At 47.1% G+C, this 19020-nt stretch overlaps 1 long non-coding RNA gene across 1 annotated transcript in view; it reads left to right on the top strand.

The window, feature by feature from the left end:
- Window positions 1-207: 207 nt before the first annotated feature.
- LOC115093302 overlaps window positions 208-19020 on the top strand; it is a 33893-nt gene continuing 15080 nt past the window's right edge. The window contains exons 1-2 of the long non-coding RNA XR_003857273.1: window positions 208-304; window positions 976-1233. This is a non-coding gene — a long non-coding RNA (uncharacterized LOC115093302). The remainder of the gene's footprint in view (window positions 305-975; window positions 1234-19020) is intronic.

Below are 19020 nucleotides of genomic sequence, written 5' to 3'. Positions count from 1 at the left end.
GGTTTTGTTTATTTTTAAGGAGGAAGGCCTCTGAGGCCTCTAGGAGAGACTTGGGTTCAAAAAGGAGTCAGCAAGCCTTTTCTCTGTTAGAGACCATATTTTGGAACCGTTTTTGTTCCTTGAGATAGGAATGGGTCTTCATCCATTCCAAGAGGAAGGAGTAAAGGTGAAAGAAGAAGACTTCTTGGTTCTATCCATAGGTTTATACTATCTATTGGAGATGAGAGGAGAAGAGGCATAAACCTACTACCCATCAAGCATTATCAGAGAAAAAAGAGAGAGCAAGAAAAAGACTTCAGGAAAGGTAAGAGTTATTTGGACTGTGTTTATGATATTAACAAATGTATCTAAAGGGACAATCTTTTATCAGTTGGGAGGGAATTTACAAACTACTCAAACTGATTGGAAATTAGAAGAAACTGGACTTACAAATTGGAGTTCAATTGATCCATTAATGTGGAGAAGTAGCCTAGAAGTTACAGCACTAGGCTATGAACCAGGAAGCGAGGGTTCAAATCCTATTGCCACTCCTTGTGACCTTGGGCAAGTCACTTTACCCCCATTGCCTTGGGTACAAACTTAGACAATAAGACCTCTGGGGATAGGAAAATTTGTACAGTATCTGAATATAATTCACTTGGAACTGCCAAAAAGCAGAATATAAAATAAATAAAATCTTCTTAAAAGAAGAAATGTGAAATCCACAGTCTTGCTCGATCCAAGATGGTGACACGGTGAGATGTGTGTGAACGTTTCTTTGATTTCCTGATTGAATACATGCCACACTCGGCTCGCAAGAGAAGGGCGAGGGAGTGCATAGCTTCAGAGCCTCCCTTGGCCCGGTCAATTGTGGGCCCTATGGACGCTCACATTCACCGCGGAGAAGCTGAAGTTCCGGCGGTGAGTTTGCTGGCATTGGACTGGGGGGAGGAAGAGCCTGAGTCAAGCCCTGAACTACTTACATCACTTTCGCAGGAGGAAAGATCCCCTCCTATGAATCCCGCCAAGAGACACACCAGTCAGCAACGAGGAGGAGAGCGGGTACTGGAGACGAGCCTCCCGCGAGAACCTCTTCTGGAGCCCGGGCTGCTGGGAGAAGTAGTCTCACCTCCTATCCATGCCGAGCGGGTGGTAGGAGTAGTTGCAGTAGAAAAGGAACAACAGATACAGGAGAGAAGTACATTGGAACACTCGGATGGAAATATTGGTAATCATGGACACTATCATGAGCTGGTAAGGCCTCAAATCTTTTCTCTTGAAGCTTTATGGTACGCAATCCAGGTTATAAATACAAATATATGTATACAAATGTGTAATACTACTAAAGAAGTAGAGAGAATGGATAAATGTCTGGTCACAGCAGAGAAAGGGATATTGGAAAACAATCAAAAAAATACAATCATTGCAAGTGAAAATGGACAGTGCTACAAATATTCAACATAATTAATAAAAGAAAATCAATTTCTCCATTTAAAAGTGGAAAACTTGGACAATCAGATTCGGGCAAAAAACCTTAGATGTATAAATTTCTTTAAGGTACCATTTACTGCTCCCAAAGATTTATGGAGACGCTATGGGGCGGATTTTAAAACCTCTGCGCGCCGGCGCGCCTATTTTGCATAGGCCGCTGGTGTGCGCAGAGCCCCGGGACGCGCGTAAGTCCCGGGGCTTCGTTAAAGGGGCGTGTCAGGGGGCGTGTCGGAATGACGCGGCGTTTCGGGGGCGGCGACGTGGGCGTGGTTTCGGCCCGGGGCGTTCCGGGGGCGTGGCAGCGGCCTCCGGACCAGCCCCCAGGACCGGAACACGGAGCGGGGCAGCCGACCGGCGCGCGCTGATTTACGTCTGCTTTTAGCAGGCGTAAATCATGAAACAAGGGTAAGGGGGGGTTTAGATAGGGCCGGGGGGTGGGTTAGGTAGGGGAAGGAAGGGGAAGGTGGGGGGAGGGCGAAGGAAAGTTCCCTCCCAGGCCGTTCCGAAATCGGAGCGGCCTCGGAGGGAACAGGCAGCGCGCGCTGGGCTCGGCACACGCAGGTTGCACAAATGTGCACCCCCTTGCACGCGCCGACCCCGGATTTTATAAGATACGTGCGGCTACGCGCGTATCTTATAAAATCCAGCGTACTTTTGTTTGCGCCTGGTGCGCGAACAAAAGTACGCGATTGCGTATTTTTTGAAGATCTACCTCCCCATGATGGAAACATTAAAAATCATGGAAGAAACGCTACCCATTATTTCAAAGGCATGTTTTATCCCGGTAAATAAGAAAGGTCAAATTGAAGAAAGAGATTTCCAGATATTGACACCGAAGGAACCTGTGAATTTGGATGTATCAGCTGTGTTACAACAGACAGATGAAAATCTAGCAATACCATCAACTTTGATAGTAACTTTTCTCCTGGAAGCAGATAGGGAATGGGTTTTTAAGAGGTAGTATACCTATCACTCTTTCCTTAACCATAAGGTACAAATTTTCCCCGATCTTGCGAGGCAAACTCAGAGGAGACGGCAACAATTTATTATGTTAAAAACACTAGGGATGTGAATCGTGTGCCCTATCGTCTTAACGATTGAAATCGTCTGGCAGGAGAAGAAAATCGTGTTTGGCACGATTTTTTAGTAAAAAAATCGTTTTTTCCGAAAATGATACAATTTGACACTTTTCAGGTCAGTTAAGGTCAGTTTAGGAATGAATATGTATTCCTATTGGCTGCCCTCTTATTTATTCATGTTACCAAGGTTCCCACTGACAATATATGGGGGATGGGAAATGGAAACAGTTGGTAGCTTGACAAAAAAAGTAATGTGATCAGTCAATGTGACTAGAACTTGTGCCCTAACCCTGATACCAGGGGTGTTGTGATCTTCCTGCACACAGTGCCCTAACCCTGACACCAGGGGTGTTGTGATCTTCCTGTACACAGTGCCCTATACCTATTAATACCAGGAGTGTTGTGATCTTCCTGCACACAGTGCCCTAACCCTGATACCAGGGGTGTTGTGATCTTCCTGCACACAGTGCCCTATCCCTATCAATACCAGGAGTGTTGTGATCTTCCTGCACACAGTGCCCTATCCCTATTAATACCAGGAGTGTTGTGATCTTCCTGCACACAGTGCCCTAACCCTGACACCAGGGGTGTTGTGATCTTCCTGCACACAGTGCCCTATCCCTATTAATACCAGGAGTGTTGTGATCTTCCTGCACACAGTGCCCTAACCCTGATACCAGGGGTGTTGTGATCTTCCTGCACACAGTGCCCTAACCCTGACACCAGGGGTGTTGTGATCTTCCTGCACACAGTGCCCTATCCCTGTTAATACCAGGAGTGTTGTGATCCTCCTGCACACAGTGCCCTAACCCTGATACCAGGGGTGTTGTGATCTTCCTGCACACAATGCCCTATCCCTATTAATACCAGGAGTGTTGTGATCTTCCTGCACACAGTGCCCTAACCCTGACACCAGGGGTGTTGTGATCTTCCTGCATGCAGTGCCCTATCCCTATTAATACCAGGAGTATTGTGATCTTCCTGCACACAGTGCCCTAACCCTGACACCAGGAGTGTTGTGATCTTCCTGCATGCAGTGCCCTATCCCGCCTGCATTACTAGTGAGAGGCTGGCTTCACAGACAGGGGGGAGCTTCCTGACCCTCACTCCTCCCCTTCCCCATGTCCCAGCCAGTGAATGGTGTGTGGGTGAGGGGGGGGGGAGGATGGTGAGGCTGAAACAGCTCCCTCCCTGCAATACTAGTGAGAGGCTGGCTTCACAGAAAGGGGGGAGCTTCCTGACCCTCACTCCTCCCCTCCCCCATGTCCCAGCCAGTGAATGGTGTGTGGGTGAGGGGGAGGGGGAGGATGGTGAACGCTGAGACAGCTCCCTCCCTGCATTACTAGTGAGAGGCTGGCTTCACAGACAGGGGGGGAGCTGCCTGACCCTCACTCCTCCGGGGTGTTGTGATCTTCCTGCACACAGTGCCCTATCCCTGATACCAGGGGTGTTGTGATCTTCCTGCATGCAGTACCCTATCCCTATTAATACCAGGAGTGTTGTGATCTTCCTGCACACAGTGCCCTATCCCTAATACCAGGGGTGTTGTGATCTTCCTGCACACAGTGCCCTATTCCTGATACCGGGGGTGTTGTGATCTTCCTGCATGCAGTGCCCTATCCCGGTTACCGGGGGTGTTGTGATCTTCTTGCACACATCCCGGTATCAGGGATAGGGCACTGCGTGCAGGAAGATCACAACACTCCTGGTATCAGGAATAGGGCACTGTGTGCAGGAAGATCACAACACCCCTGGTATTAGGGATAGGGCACTGTGTGCAGGAAGATCACAACACTCCTGGTATTAATAGGGATAGGGCACTGCATGCAGGAAGATCACACCCCTGGTATCAGGGATAGGGCACTGTGTGCAGGAAGATCACAACACCCCGGAGGAGTGAGGGTCAGGCAGCTCCCCCCTGTCTGTGAAGCCAGCATCTCACTAGTAATGCAGGGAGGGAGCTGTCTCAGCCTTCACCATCCTCCCCCCCCCCCCTCACCCACACACCATTCACTGGCTGGGACATGGGGGAGGGGAAGAGTGAGGGTCAGGCAGCTCCCCCCTGTCTGTGAAGCCAGCCTCTCACTAGTAATGCAGGGAGGGAGCTGTCTCAGACTTCACCATCCTCCCCCCCCCCCCCCCTCACCCACACACCATTCACTGGCTGGGACATGGGGGAAGTCAGGAGTGAGGGTCAGGCAGCTCCCCCCTGTCTGTGAAGCCAGCCTCTCACTAGTAATGCAGGCGGGATAGGGCACTGCATGCAGGAAGATCACAACACCCCTGGTATCAGGGTTAGGGCACTGTGTGCAGGAAGATCACAACACTCCTGGTATTAATAGGGATAGGGTACTGTGTGCAGGAAGATCACAACACCCCTGGTATCAGGGTTAGGGCACTGTGTGCAGGAAGATCACAACACTCCTGGTATTAATAGGGTTAGGGCACTGTGTGCAGGAAGATCACAACACTCCTGGTATTAATAGGGATAGGGTACTGTGTGCAGGAAGATCACAACACTCCTGGTATTAATAGGGATAGGGCACTGTGTGCAGGAAGATCACAACACTCCTGGTATTGATAGGGATAGGGCACTGTGTGCAGGAAGATCACAACACCCCTGGTATCAGGGTTAGGGCACTGTGTGCAGGAAGATCACAACACTCCTGGTATTAATAGGGATAGGGTACTGTGTGCAGGAAGATCACAACACCCCTGGTGTCAGGGTTAGGGCACTGTGTGCAGGAAGATCACAACACCCCTGGTATCAGGGTTAGGGCACTGTGTGCAGGAAGATCACAACACTCCTGGTATTAATAGGGATAGGGCACTGTGTGCAGGAAGATCACAACACCCCTGGTGTCAGGGTTAGGGCACTGTGTGCAGGAAGATCACAACACCCCTGGTATCAGGGTTAGGGCACTGTGTGCAGGAAGATCACAACACTCCTGGTATTAATAGGGATAGGGCACTGTGTGCAGGAAGATCACAACACCCCTGGTGTCAGGGTTAGGGCACTGTGTGCAGGAAGATCACAACACCCCTGGTATCAGGGATAGGGCACAAGTTCTAGTCATATTGACTGATCACATTACTTTTTTTGTCAACTACCAACAGTTTCCATTTCCCATCCCCCTAACCATCACCTCAGTTGGAACCTTGGTAACATCAATAGATAAGAGGGCAGCCAGCCAATAGGAATACATATTCATTCCTAAACTGACCTTTACTGACCTGGAAAGTGTCAATAATTTGTATCATTTTCTGTTAGTGTTCCTGAGTTTCCATTTCCATTTCCCAACCCCCCAACCATCACCTCATTGGGAACCTTGGTAACATCAATAGATAAGAGGGCAGCCAGCCAATAGGAATACATATTCATTCCTAACTGACCTTTACTGACCTGGAAAGTGTCAATTTGTATCATTTTCTGTTAGTGCGCACTAACTCCCGTTAGTGCGCACTAACACGATTTAACGATTTTTAACGATAAATCATTAGAATTTCTATTGTATTGTGTTCTATAATGATTTAAGATGATATTAAAATTATCGGACGATAATTTTAATCGTTGAAAAACGATTCACATCCCTAAAAAACACAAGCGCTGGAGTTGGGGCAAATGCATGATAAAGCACCAAGAGTTTCCTATCTTCTTTTTTTTTTTTTCAATTTATAATTTTTATTGAATGAAAGATAGTACATGTACAGAATATAACGCAATAATAAATCCATGGTATAACATGAAAAACAACCACAAGTACATGGGATATAGAGGGAATACAGTGCAAAACAACGGAGTCAATGTACCCCCACGTATCAAAAGACAAAGCAAAAACCAATCATATGTACTATCAGAATGCCAACCCTGATCTCCTTTATATCAAATAAAACGGGGGTGGTTACTTCTTCACCTGTTTCTAGTTTAGTAACTCCTTAAAACTGTTATGATAGGACTTTCATAAAATAGAATGCTGTACTCCACAGGCCATGAATTGTGTTTCGTTTTCCTGAGATAGTGATAATCTTGGATCATTCTGTGGGCTGCGTATATGCATTGTAACGTAGGATAATGACCTTGAAACTAGTTTGGTAATCATGGATGTAATTAATAGATATTTTTTGATGTCTATATTATTTTGATCTTGTATATTGAGTTACAAAATATGTTTCATTCAAGTAATTTACTTGATAGTATATGTAAAATGAAAACAGAAAATAAATAAATAAAAGAAGAAAGGTCAGAAATCTAAAGAAATTAAATTTGTAACATCATATTTGAAACAACAAACTGTAAAGAATATTCATCAGTAAAAGTTATGTTGGAAAGCTTCCGGTGTGATTACTGCTGTAATTATCAGTCATGTTTCCAAGAATGTTACAGTGGGATTTGCTAAGTTCAGTGCACAGGGCCTAGATTTATTCTCCAGACCCTCTCCAGCCCCACCCCCGCTGCCCATTCAGGGAATCTTGGATTCTCAGGTGAATTAAGCTCAATAGGAAGGCTTTAACTGAAAAGGTGAGACCGCACCTTGAATACTGTGTACAATTCTGGTCGCCGCATCTCAAAAAAGATATAATTGCGATGGAGAAGGTACAGAGAAGGGCTACCAAAATGATAAGGGGAATGGAACAACTTCCCTATGAGGAAAGACTAAAGAGGTTAGAACTTTTCAGCTTGGAGAAGAGACGACTGAGAGGGGATATGATAAAGGTGTTTAAAATCATGAGAGGTCTAGAACGGGTAGATGTGAATCGGTTATTTACTCTTTCGGATAGTAGAAAGACTAGGGGGCACTCCATGAAGTTAGCATGGGGCACATTTAAAACTAATTGGAGAAAGTTCTTTTTTACTCAACGCATAATTAAACTCTGGAATTTGTTGCCAGAGAATGTGGTTAGTGCAGTTAGTATAGCTGTGTTTAAAAAAGGATTGGATAAGTTCTTGGAGGAGAAGTCCATTACCTGCTATTAAGTTCTAGGGATGTGAATCGTTTTAGGATGATTAAAATTATCGTCCGATAATTTTAATATCGTCTTAAACCGTTATGGAACACAATACAATAGAGATTCTAACGATTTATCGTTATAAATCGTTAGAATCGTGAGCCGGCACACTAAAACCCCCTAAAACCCACCCCCGACCCTTTAAATTAAATCCCCCACCCTCCCGAACCCCCCCCCCAAATGAGTTAAATAACCTGCGGGTCCAGCGGCGGTCCGGAACGGCAGCGGTCCGGAACGGGCTCCTGCTCCTGAATCTTGTTGTCTTCAGCCGGCGCCATTTTCCAAAATGGCGCCGAAAAATGGCGGCGGCCATAGACGAACACGATTGGACGGCAGGAGGTCCTTCCGGACCCCCGCTGGACTTTTGGCAAGTCTCGTGGGGGTCAGGAGGCCCCCCACAAGCTGGCCAAAAGTTCCTGGAGGTCCAGCGGGGGTCAGGGAGCGATTTCCTGCCGCGAATCGTTTTCGTACGGAAAATGGCGCCGGCAGGAGATCGACTGCAGGAGGTTGTTCAGCGAGGCGCCGGAACCCTCGCTGAACGACCTCCTGCAGTCGATCTCCTGCCGGCGCCATTTTCCGTATGAAAACGATTCGCGGCGGGAAATCGCTCCCTGACCCCCGCTGGACCTCCAGGAACTTTTGGCCAGCTTGTGGGGGGCCTCCTGACCCCCACGAGACTTGCCAAAAGTCCAGCGGGGGTCCGGAAGGACCTCCTGCCGTCCAATCGTGTTCGTCTATGGCCGCCGCCATTTTTCGGCGCCATTTTGGAAAATGGCGCCGGCTGAAGACAACAAGATTCAGGAGCAGGAGCCCATTCCGGACCGCTGCCGTTCCGGACCACCGCTGGACCCGCAGGTTATTTAACTCATTTGGGGGGGGTTCGGGAGGGTGGGGGATTTAATTTAAAGGGTCGGGGGTGGGTTTTAGGGGGTTTTAATGTGCCGGTTTTGCGATTTTTAGATTTTTAGATTTTTCACGATATTTTACCCCCCCAAACGGCAACAATACGATTCCCTCCCCCTCCCAGCCGAAATCGATCGTTAAGACGATCGAGGACACGATTCACATCCCTATTAAGTTCACTTAGAGAATAGCCACTGCCATTAGCAACGGTTACATGGAATAGACTTAGTTTTTGGGTACTTGCCAGGTTCTTATGGCCTGGATTGGCCACTGTTGGAAACAGGATGCTGGGCTTGATGGACCCTTGGTCTGACCCAGTATGGCATTTTCTTATGTTCTTATGTTCTTAAGAATGCGTTTGGGGTGTAGTTCCTGGAGCCTTTTTCTGGGCCTACAAGTCCAGGGGTTACAGAAATAAATATAAAGGGGTCATGGGATAAAGGGAAAGAGGGTAGAGAAGTATTTCTTTACAAAAAGAGTAGAGGATGTATGGAATGGCCTCTCTGTGGAGGTAACAGTAATGACGGCATAAAATGGTCCATCTAGTCTGCCCAGCAATCTTCCCAAGGTAGTAACTGCCACTCCGTGCAGGTTACCCCATGTTTCTCTTTAGGGTAGTAACTGCTGCTCCGTGTAGATTACCCCATGCTTCTCTTAAGGGTAGCAACTGCCACTCCGTGCCAGTTAAGCTTTTTTATTTATTCCCATCCTCTAGCCTTTTAGGGACCCACAGTGTTTAGTCTTCTCCACTTCCTCCGGAAGGGCATTCCAGGCATCCACCATCCTCTCAGTGAAGAAATATTTCCTAAGTCTTCTTCCCTGGAGTTTCAAATTGTGACCCCTAGTTCTACTAAATTGTTCTAATGGAAAAGGTTTGTTGACGACCATGGATCATTAAAACCTTTCAAGTATCTGAAGGTCTGTATCATATCACCTCTGCTCCTCCTCTCCTTCAGGTTCTTCAACCTCTCCTCATAAGTCATTCGATGGAGACCACCCACAATTTTGGTCGCCCTTCTCTGGATTGCCTCCATCCTGTCTCTGTCTCCTTTGAAATAAGGTCTCCAGAACTGAGCACAGTACTCAAGGTGAGGCCTCACCAAGGACCTGTACAAGGGGATTATCACTTCCCTTTTCTTACTAGATATTCCTCTCTCTATGCAGCTCAGGATTCTTCTAGCTTTGGCTATCACCGTGTCACACTGTTTCGTCAACTTCAGGTCGTTAAACACTATCACCCCAAGGTCTCTCTCCTGCTCCGTGCACATCAGCCCTTCACCCCCAAAGCATATAGTTTTTTTGGATTACCACACCACAGATGCATGACTCTGCATTTCTTGGCATTGAATCCCAGCTGCCATATCTTCGACCACTCTTCCAGCCTTCTTAAATCCCGTCTCATCCTCTGTACTCCTTCCAGCATGTCCACTCTGTTGCAGATCTTAGTATCATCTGCAAATAGACAAACTTTAGCTTCTATCCCTTCCGCAATGTCACTCACAAAGATGTTGAAAAGAACCAGTCCCAACACCGATCCCTGTGACACTCCACTTAACACCATTCTGTCTTCAGAGTAGGCTCCATTTACCATCACCCATTGTCTTCTATCCGTCAACCAGTCTGTAATCCACGCCAACAACTTGGAGCTGACTCCCAAGCTTCTCATTTTGTTGATGAATCTTCTGTGTGGGACCGTATCAAAAGCTTTACTAAAATCCAAGTAAATTACATTGACTGCTTTTCCCTGATCCAGTTCTCTAGCTGGTGGAGATGAGGGGAGTATCAGAATTCAAGAAAGCTTAAGATAAGCCTAGAGGATCTCTGAGAGAGAGAAGGGACTGTAAAGCTTAGCAAGAGGTGTGGATGGGCAGACTCTATGTGCCATATGGTTTTGTTTGCTGTTATATTCTATGTTTTTATGTTTTAAACAACTTGATCTATCCAGTTTAGGATATGTACAAATCATGTATTAATCCCTGTGTGGGAAAAAAGTTGGTAACTAGACAGGAAGTATGTGAAGATAGTTTTGGAGGAAAGGAAGGACCTTTTTTGTAGGGATGTGCACTTGTTGAAAACGAAATACAAGAAAATTACATTGTCTATTTCGTTTCATTTCATTGGAACTATGAAACGAAAAAAAAAACCACAGAAATTTTGTTATTTTTTTGTGTTAGTGTGTACCAACAGAACTGAGTGCGCACTAACCACGAAATTAGGTAAAAACAAATAAAAAAACAAAACATTATAAAAATGAAATTGAGCAAAAAACGATACAAAAATGACACACACACAAAAAAAAACCCCACTGTACACCCCTACTTCTTGCTCTAGTAATATCTTTATTGCCACAACCTTCATAGGAACATCATGCTCTGATGTAAATACTTAGCTACTTTGTACCTCTAAGTAAATAGAGAATCATATAGGAGCAATAATCTAGCATGTTGTTGTGTTTATTTTGCTATCAAGTGGGATCAACACTGAGTGTGTTTTCATCACCAGAGGGCCCTGTGGATTATACTACTTCTTTCTTCTTCACGGCACCTTCCCCCTGTACTGCTGTAATCATCTCAAATCCAACAGTGAGCCAGGACCAGTCATATTACCCAGCATGCCCATTTATCAAATTCTTAAACCAGACTACCTGGTGCATTCCATGAAATATGCACAAACCTGTCCATGAAGAAAACTTAGGATTCTTTTCAGAACTGAAGCTGATATTGCTTGAATCTCGTATTCATGTTTTAACCACTATGCAAGTCATTATGTTGTCTTTCTGTCATGTTATGTGCAATGTGTGCTAATTGTTTGCACAACTGTGAAAGATCATTACAAATAAATCTTCTGTCATCATGCGACTTCTGTCTGTTGCTAGCTTCCTGTCGCCCAACTCGATGCGCTCTGCTTAGGACCACGGTAAGGGTCAGAAAAGCAAAACCTAACTTTGTAGCACTGTGTGCTATAAATCAAATAAGGAAAAGGTTTCTGAGAAAGCCAGGAATGAGTTTGAAACCAATCTATGGCAACAAAAGCAGGCAGGTTGCTTAACCCTTACTTGAGGTGTGTTAAGTCCCAAGGGCACACAATCTAATTTATATATTCTGGGGCTGCTCCAGCTAACCATTCACTCCCATGCTGACTCTTAATCCCTGGGGGGGTGGGGGGCGGGGACTCTCGCTTATGGCCCAGACAATGAAAGAAGATCACCTATGTGTGTGTGTGGGTGTGTGTGTGTGTGGGTGTGTGTGTGTGTGTGTTGGACTATAGGTGCTCCTCATCAGGTGAGAGGCTGTAAGAATTAGACAGGAGCAGGACTGGGTGTAAAATAATAGTTTACTGATTCATAAAGTTAAATAAAGTCCATTTGTCCAAAATGATGCGCGTACATCTGACTATAGTTACAGGCTTTCTTTCTGTGCAGATAAGTGTCCTTATTACAGACCTCTGGGTAGAGCCCATGGTGAATTTAAATGCGCTTACTTTTTCAGTGACTATCCCGTGGAATCCTACTGAGAGGGTCCCCGGACACCCAGCCTGTCCTGAGTCCTTGATGTGCAGAGATCCGGATGGGGTCTCCTTCTCTTGCTCTTTCTTACTTCAGTTCAACTTCTCCTTTATCCTTAGCACTTACTTCTGGGATTTCTCTTGTGGAAAAATTAGGGGGGATCAGGCTATTCCTCAGCACTGCAATCCCAGTAGGGAAAGGGGAATCCAAAAACCTCCCCACTTATCTCAAAATACAAAAAATACTTAGGGGTAAATTTTAAAAGCTACGCGCCAGCGTCCATGTGCGTGCGAGCTACCTGGCGCGCACATGGACGCCTGATTTTATAACATGAACGCGCAGGTGCGCGCATGTTATAAAATCGGGGGTCAGCACGCACAAGGGGGTGCACACTAGTGCATCTTGTGCGCGCCAACGCTCGCAGCCTTCACCCACTCCCTCACAGGCTGCTCCAATTTAGGAACGGCCTGTGAGGGAACTTCCCTTCCCCCTACTCTATCCTTCCTACCCCTTCCCCTAACCTTCCCACCCGCTAGCCCTATTCTAACCCCCCGACCTTTATTTTACCTGCCTGCCGGCACGCAATCCTCCGACACAGCGGCAAATGGTTGCTGTGCCGGAGGCCTCTTGCCCCGCCCCTTTTTTGAAGCCCTGGGATTAGACACGTCCCGGGGGATTTACGCGCGTCTCCGGGCCTTTATAAAATAGGCCTAGCGTGCGTAAACAATCCCCCCCCCCCCCCCACGCGTGTAAATCCTATGGAAAATCTGCCCCTTAATGCTTAACCAGATACATCTTCTTAGACTGGTGTCCTCCATGCTGTCACAGGTGCTTGCCAAATTCAGGTTGAGAATGGGCTCGCTGGGCTTCAGCCCCTGTCCCTTGAGTACGGCCAGCGAGGATGACTTTCCCCAAAGAAACAGAGGGAACCTCGGTTCCTTCCAAACAGAGAAACTCCTCTAGCCTTCACCGTCTCTCGCAGCAGGATCCATCACTGGTGCTGGTACACCCAGGGTTTAGAGCAGGCTCACAGGTCTTGCCCCCTGGTGAGAGCCCTTTTGCCCCTAAAGGGTTATCAGGCTCAACCCTCTGTCATTCTGTGACTCAAAATAAGAAGGACCCTCTGGCAGGGAGTGCACGATGAGCTATCCCCTCTGAAAGAAAACTCCTTAGGGCAAAGCCAGGAGGCCCTACCAGAGTGTGGAAAAAAATACATCCTTTCCAGCTGACTGCTTCCTCTGACCGAACCCCCTGATCAATAACATGGCTGAGCTAAACCGCACTGAGTCATCCAATCAGGAGCTCTAGGTGGGAGGGACTGAAGTGTATGGGTGACCGGGGTAGTGGCATCCAGTGGCCAGACTGAGAGGGTCTGCCACAGCCGCAGTAAAAATTATAGCCGAAATAAATACTCTGGGCAAAACTCACAAAGGCAGAGAGTGGAAGCAGCTCTGCTGTATGTCATTTTAGGCACATTCCACAACAAGCAACAGCGCTTAGCGTTGACGGTTTGTCCGTCCATCCGTCCGTATGCACTTAAGTAAATAAATAAACAACGTGTGGCCATGCATACGGTCAAGCACCTGGAAGAGGGACAGAGGTGAAGTGGGAGCTTCTGTCGCCCCCGCTCCCTGCAGCGGTTTTGAGTGGAGTGGGCGAAGCAGCCTGCATCCACGCTGCTCGCCCCTGCCACTCTTACTTCCTCAGCCCGAATGAAATGTGCCATCATGCACTACTTCAAGCATTCTCTTTTTCAATTCATTTTGAGCTGGGGAGAGAAGTGCCACTGCATCCACTGCTTCTCAAGACTGCTCTTAGATTGAATTCTATTGTGGATCAGCCAGAGAGAAAGGAAGCCAAATGGAAAGGGTGGTGGATGCATTGGCATGGCTCCCAGTGGAAGTGGTGGAGATAAAAAGCCTGGTTACAAAGAATTTAGGTAAGGCCAGAGATCAGCTGGGGTCTATGGCATCGCTCCAGAAATGGAATTGGGCAGAATGGATGAACCTTACAATACTTGTCTGCCCTCATGTTCTATGTCCCTACGCATTGTATCAGTATGTTTATTGCACTTGTCACATCAGAAAAAACTCTGCAGTGCACAGGGATCCATAGATTAAACATAATAGTGTAATTATTTATAAAGAGCTATTCGTACCCCTGGGGGTCACTAAACTTTATTGCTAAAAAAAATATACATTTTACAAAAGCTGTCACTAACAGAGCTAAAGAAACACTGCAGTTAACAAACTGATGTAAGCGGCAGATTTCCTGCAGCGTTTATGTAACTCCTGGTTTAAAGTGGTATGTCCCACCGCTCCCCTGCATGCAGACCCCTTGTGGTAGAACCCAGAGTTTCTCCTGGAGTCAAAAAAACACCTGAAAACTCTGCCAGCTGCAGCTGAAGCAGCCCCGGAAGAGGAAGTCGTGTCACGTGGGCAAGAAAAACGTCCCCTTCTTCTGGGCTCAAGAAGGAGCAGCCCGAAAAAGAGAGGAGAAGGAGCCCCATTGGTCAGGCAGGCCTGACGGAGGAGACTGTTACACTATGGAGGGGAGAAAGTGAGTGAACGAGTTAATGAAATGCAGAGAGCGTGTGTGAGTGACAGTGAACATGCTAGAGCATGGAAGTATTAGACAGGGGAAAGGAGTGAGCGTGCGTGCATAGGAGAGAGGAGGACGTTTGTGGGCAGCTCGCAGGCTCAGGGAGATCAGCATCAGAAGTCCCCAGGTATGGTGAGTGAGTGGACGTTTCTTGTCACACAGCGACAGGGAGCGAGAGAAGGAAGGTAAAGCATGTAGGAGCACGGAGCCAGCATGGAGCAGGTGAAAATGAGCTCACTCCCTATCTAGGTGGCTTTGAGCTCCTTGGGAGGTTCATGCAGTTCTCCCCTGTGGAATCTTCACCCTGGAGGATCTTTCTCAGCCAACTCCTAGATGTGTGAATGCCAACTCCCCCCGCCCAACCAGATATAGAGTGCGGCGTCATCTGCAATATAAGTCAGAATGCCGGGAGCAAAATGAAATACCTTTTTATAGAAAAAAGACAGCCTCTACTCATGAAGGCAGGGAATCAATCACATAGTGAAATCCCTCCCTTCCAACTCTTGTATTGGAGCAGCTGGAGACTGGCATAGCCGCCCTAGCTAAGGAGTTCCCTATTGAGTTTTTGTATCATAAGTTAAACTGCTGTACAAACAAATTGAGAACTATTCCAATTCATTGTTTCCCGAGGAAAGAGACAGGGTTGTTGGGGGGGGGGGGGGGGGGGGGGGACACAGACAATAGTAGGGAGAAGGAAAGAAGAAAGGTTGCAGAGAAGAAGATTAGGAAAGGAGAAACATGTTAGATGGGAGAGATAGATGATTGGAATGGGAAGAGAGGAAACTGGAGCAGAGATGAAAGGAAAGACAAGAGGAAGTTAAGATGGAGACCTTTTGGAAGAAGAAAAGACAGGTAGGAGACTGTAGTGTGAGGTAAGAATTATGGAGACAGCACCGTGCCAGGGTCGGTGAGTGAGAGTCCCAGCACTGGCATGGGATAGGCATGTGACTGACGGGCCATGAGAACCAATTGTTCCAGACTGCGGGGGAGAGCTGGAGAGAAGGCGATAGCACCCAAAGTTGGTAGTGTACGGCACACCTCACTTTGAAGTTGGTGGTGCCTGTGCTCCACAGTGCACTGTGGATGCTATGGCCCTGCATGCTGCAGAAATAGCTTGTCCCTGTGGAATTGCCATAGGATACCAGGAGCTGAACCACATTGAGGAGGCGGGGGCAATCTGTAACTCCCTCCCTCTTATCCTGCCCAGTTTCCCCTCACACCCAAGATAATTGAGCAACAGAAAGAGGTACCACCTTGGGCCATGTCCTTCTCCTCTGCCACCTGCGGCCTAAATGCTGCTTTGAGCATGCAGCAGTACAGTGTGGCCAAGGTGCTGCTTCTACTTTTCTGCTCCTCCTGCTGGCTTGAATAATAAGGGGGAAGGGAGATTGGGGGAGCTATAGAGGGGATGGGGAGAGTGAGTGTGTGTGTGTGTGGTGGGGAGAGAGGATGGTGAGGACTTAAGGGGGGGATGTAAGTGGACAGGAGAAGGACACACACTTCTATGTCTTCTCTCCTGAACCCTCCCAAGATCCCAGAACCTCCTCTTATCCTCATCCTAATCCCTCTTCTTCTCTCACAATCCCTGGAATCTCCTCTTTCACCCTTCCCTCTCACATGATATTCCCCACCCATAAAACTGTCAAAAGAACAAAATAAATTATTTATGCACAAAATAGGTGGGAAAACCAATTGATATTATGCAAAATTAATCTACCATATTTATTATGCAAAATAATTCAAATGTATGCAAATGTGCTGTAGACTTGTCATGGAATTTCAGAAACTTTGCCACAGAATGTTCTAACTCTGGCTGCCAAATCTACCCTTGAGCTGCCACGGGGAGACTGTGGCTAGAACAAAGGTCCCCTGGATTGATTCTGCGCCAAGTGTTACAAACGTCTGTAGCACAGTTGCATAAAGTAGCATGCTTATTGTGGCTATATTACATGCACTGCTACTAATGTATGCAAATACATCTCATGCATATTCCTTATGGCTCTCTTGCCAATCAGACTAGTCAGGTGGGACCCACGGACTGCGTGCGGAGAACTGGTTTAGAACATTCAAATGGTCCTCAGTAAAAATGTGTTCCAGCCACAAACTCAGGAGTAAGTGAACAGGGCACTTTGGCGCGTCTAACCCAATACTGACCAACAGCCAGACTACACCATTTCCTTTCCCTGCCTTCCCTGGGGATGGCAGGGTCAGACACACAGCTGCACCTGAGAATCCTGCACATCTTTTTGCGTTAGCTAGGCAGAAGTGCCTTCCTTATTTTTTTTCTACTGCTGTGTGAAAAGGATAAAATAAAGAGCTCGGAAAAGTTTCAGCAGGTGGCTTCCTACTTGGAGCATTGTCCAGTTTTATTAAGCACCGGTTTTTCCCTTTCTCTGGTTAATAGCAGGGAGCTTCCAGGCAATCAGACCTCCAGTCCTTTCCTCTGGGAGATCAGGAATGTGCCGGCTGACTCAGCCAGGAAGCCGCTCGCAGCTGAAGTCAGCACCTTGGACCGCGCGCTTTAAATAAAGGAGGAGGAAAAACCTCCATTGATAAAGAGCGCGCTAACCTTCCGCTCCCTCCTCAGCTCCCACCTGTTTAGCCTTGGAGATGAACCCTCCGCCAGCAGGCAAGCAGCCAAGACAGGAAAGAAGAAAAGTCTCTGGAAAATCTCGGTCGTGTTCATGTTATCAGCGTCCGGGCACCTGTATAGTGAGCTCTGGGCTTTTAACCCACCGTCTGCCAATCTGCTCAGGTCCCACCCGAGCCACCTCTTAGCTTAATTTCCCATGCCAAGATGGCACAGCACACGGCTGATGCTGCCCCCTCCCCCTCTCCTGCGGTCTGGAGTAAAAGAGCCGCTAAACTTCAGTCCCCATAAACCAGATATCAGTTGCACGCTGATAACTTCAGGTTTACGCGTGCAAAATCCATGCCAATGCTCGGGGACAGCTAGGTGGCAGGAGGACTGCTCCCACTGCTTCACGCACTGCTGCTGCTGTCATTTTTTTTTTTTAAGTAATTCTGCTTCTTTTCTGCTCCCTGCCCATTTGCTTAGTCAACCTAAATTTTTACAGAAAAACAAATACATAACAAGTCACGTTCTTTTCATAAATTAAATTTCATTTGTTCCCTGGCAAACATGAATTTCCACACCACAATGTAGAAACAAAATCAGGGCACAGAACATAAAGCCAAAACTGGATAAGAGGCAGAACAGCAAAAAAAAAAAAAAAAAAGTATTCTCATACTCTTTCTTTCTTTAAAGCACGGTGCAGTAGTTTAACTAAAAAGAAGCTATATGCACAGGCTAGATTGCAAGCTCTGTGGAGCAGGGACTGCCTCTTATACACACAGGCTAGATTGCAAGCTCTGGAGCAGGGACTGCCTCTTAAAGCACAGGCTAGATTGCAAGCTCTATGGAGCAGGGACTGCCTCATAGCACATAGATTGCAAGCTCTGGAGCAGGGACTGCCTCTTATACACACACAGGCTAGATTGCAAGCTCTGTGGAGCAGGGACTGCCTCTTATAGCACAGGCTAGATTGCAAGCTCTGTGGAGCAGGGACTGCCTCTGCCTCTTATAGCACAGGCTAGATTGCAAGCTCTGTGGAGCGGGGGCTGCTTCATAACAGGCCAGATTGCAAGCTATGTGGTGCAGGGACTGCCTCTTATAGCACAGGCTAGATTGCAAACTCCGTGGAGCAGGGACTGCCTCTTATAGCACAGGCTAGATTGCAAGCTCTGTGGTGCAGGGACTGCCTCTTATACACACAGGCTAGATTGCAAGCTCTGTGGTGCAGGGACTGCCTCTTATACACACAGGCTAGATTGCAAGCTCTATGGAGCAGGGAATGCTTCTTATAGCACAGGCTAGATTGCAAGCTCTGTGGAGCAGGGACTGCCTCTTATACGCACAGGCTAGATTGCAAGCTCTATGTATTTGTAAAATTATGCTTTAGAAATAATAGAGTAGGAATAGTAACCTCTAAATATTCCCATTCTAGTACAGAACAGTGGAGATGACCCCAGATATACTGTTTAATGCACTAATTCATGCTTTGTCATGTGTCAGAGTGATGCCCGCATGGGGTGTCCGATAAGGTTCGGACAGCAAAGCCCCAATGAACTTAGATTCAGAACGATGAAGAGTGGCTGAGCAGGAGATTTCACAAACCTTAAATGTTAATTTCTTCTCAGAAAGAAAAAAAATAAACAGTGATTATGTTGTAGAGGGCTCCTGCAAATCCCATTAAATAATTTTAAGAAACCAATGAATGTCTTGCAAAGGGAGGCAGAGAGCTGGTGAGCGCTAGGGCCAGATTCAAGAGTTTTGCATCCATAGACGGCATTGATGGAGAGTGGGGAGTAGGAGAATCTGGAGAGCAGAAAGTGAGGGAAGTTCCTTTACCCCCACCCCCCCCCCCAAATTCTCTTTGAAGTGGCCGGCAGGAG

This window comes from Rhinatrema bivittatum, chromosome 6, assembly GCF_901001135.1.
Source record: "Rhinatrema bivittatum chromosome 6, aRhiBiv1.1, whole genome shotgun sequence".
Lineage (NCBI taxonomy): Eukaryota > Metazoa > Chordata > Amphibia > Gymnophiona > Rhinatrematidae > Rhinatrema > Rhinatrema bivittatum.
The sequence above is the reverse complement of the archived record's forward strand: the minus strand, read 5'-3'. Positions and strand labels throughout refer to the sequence as shown.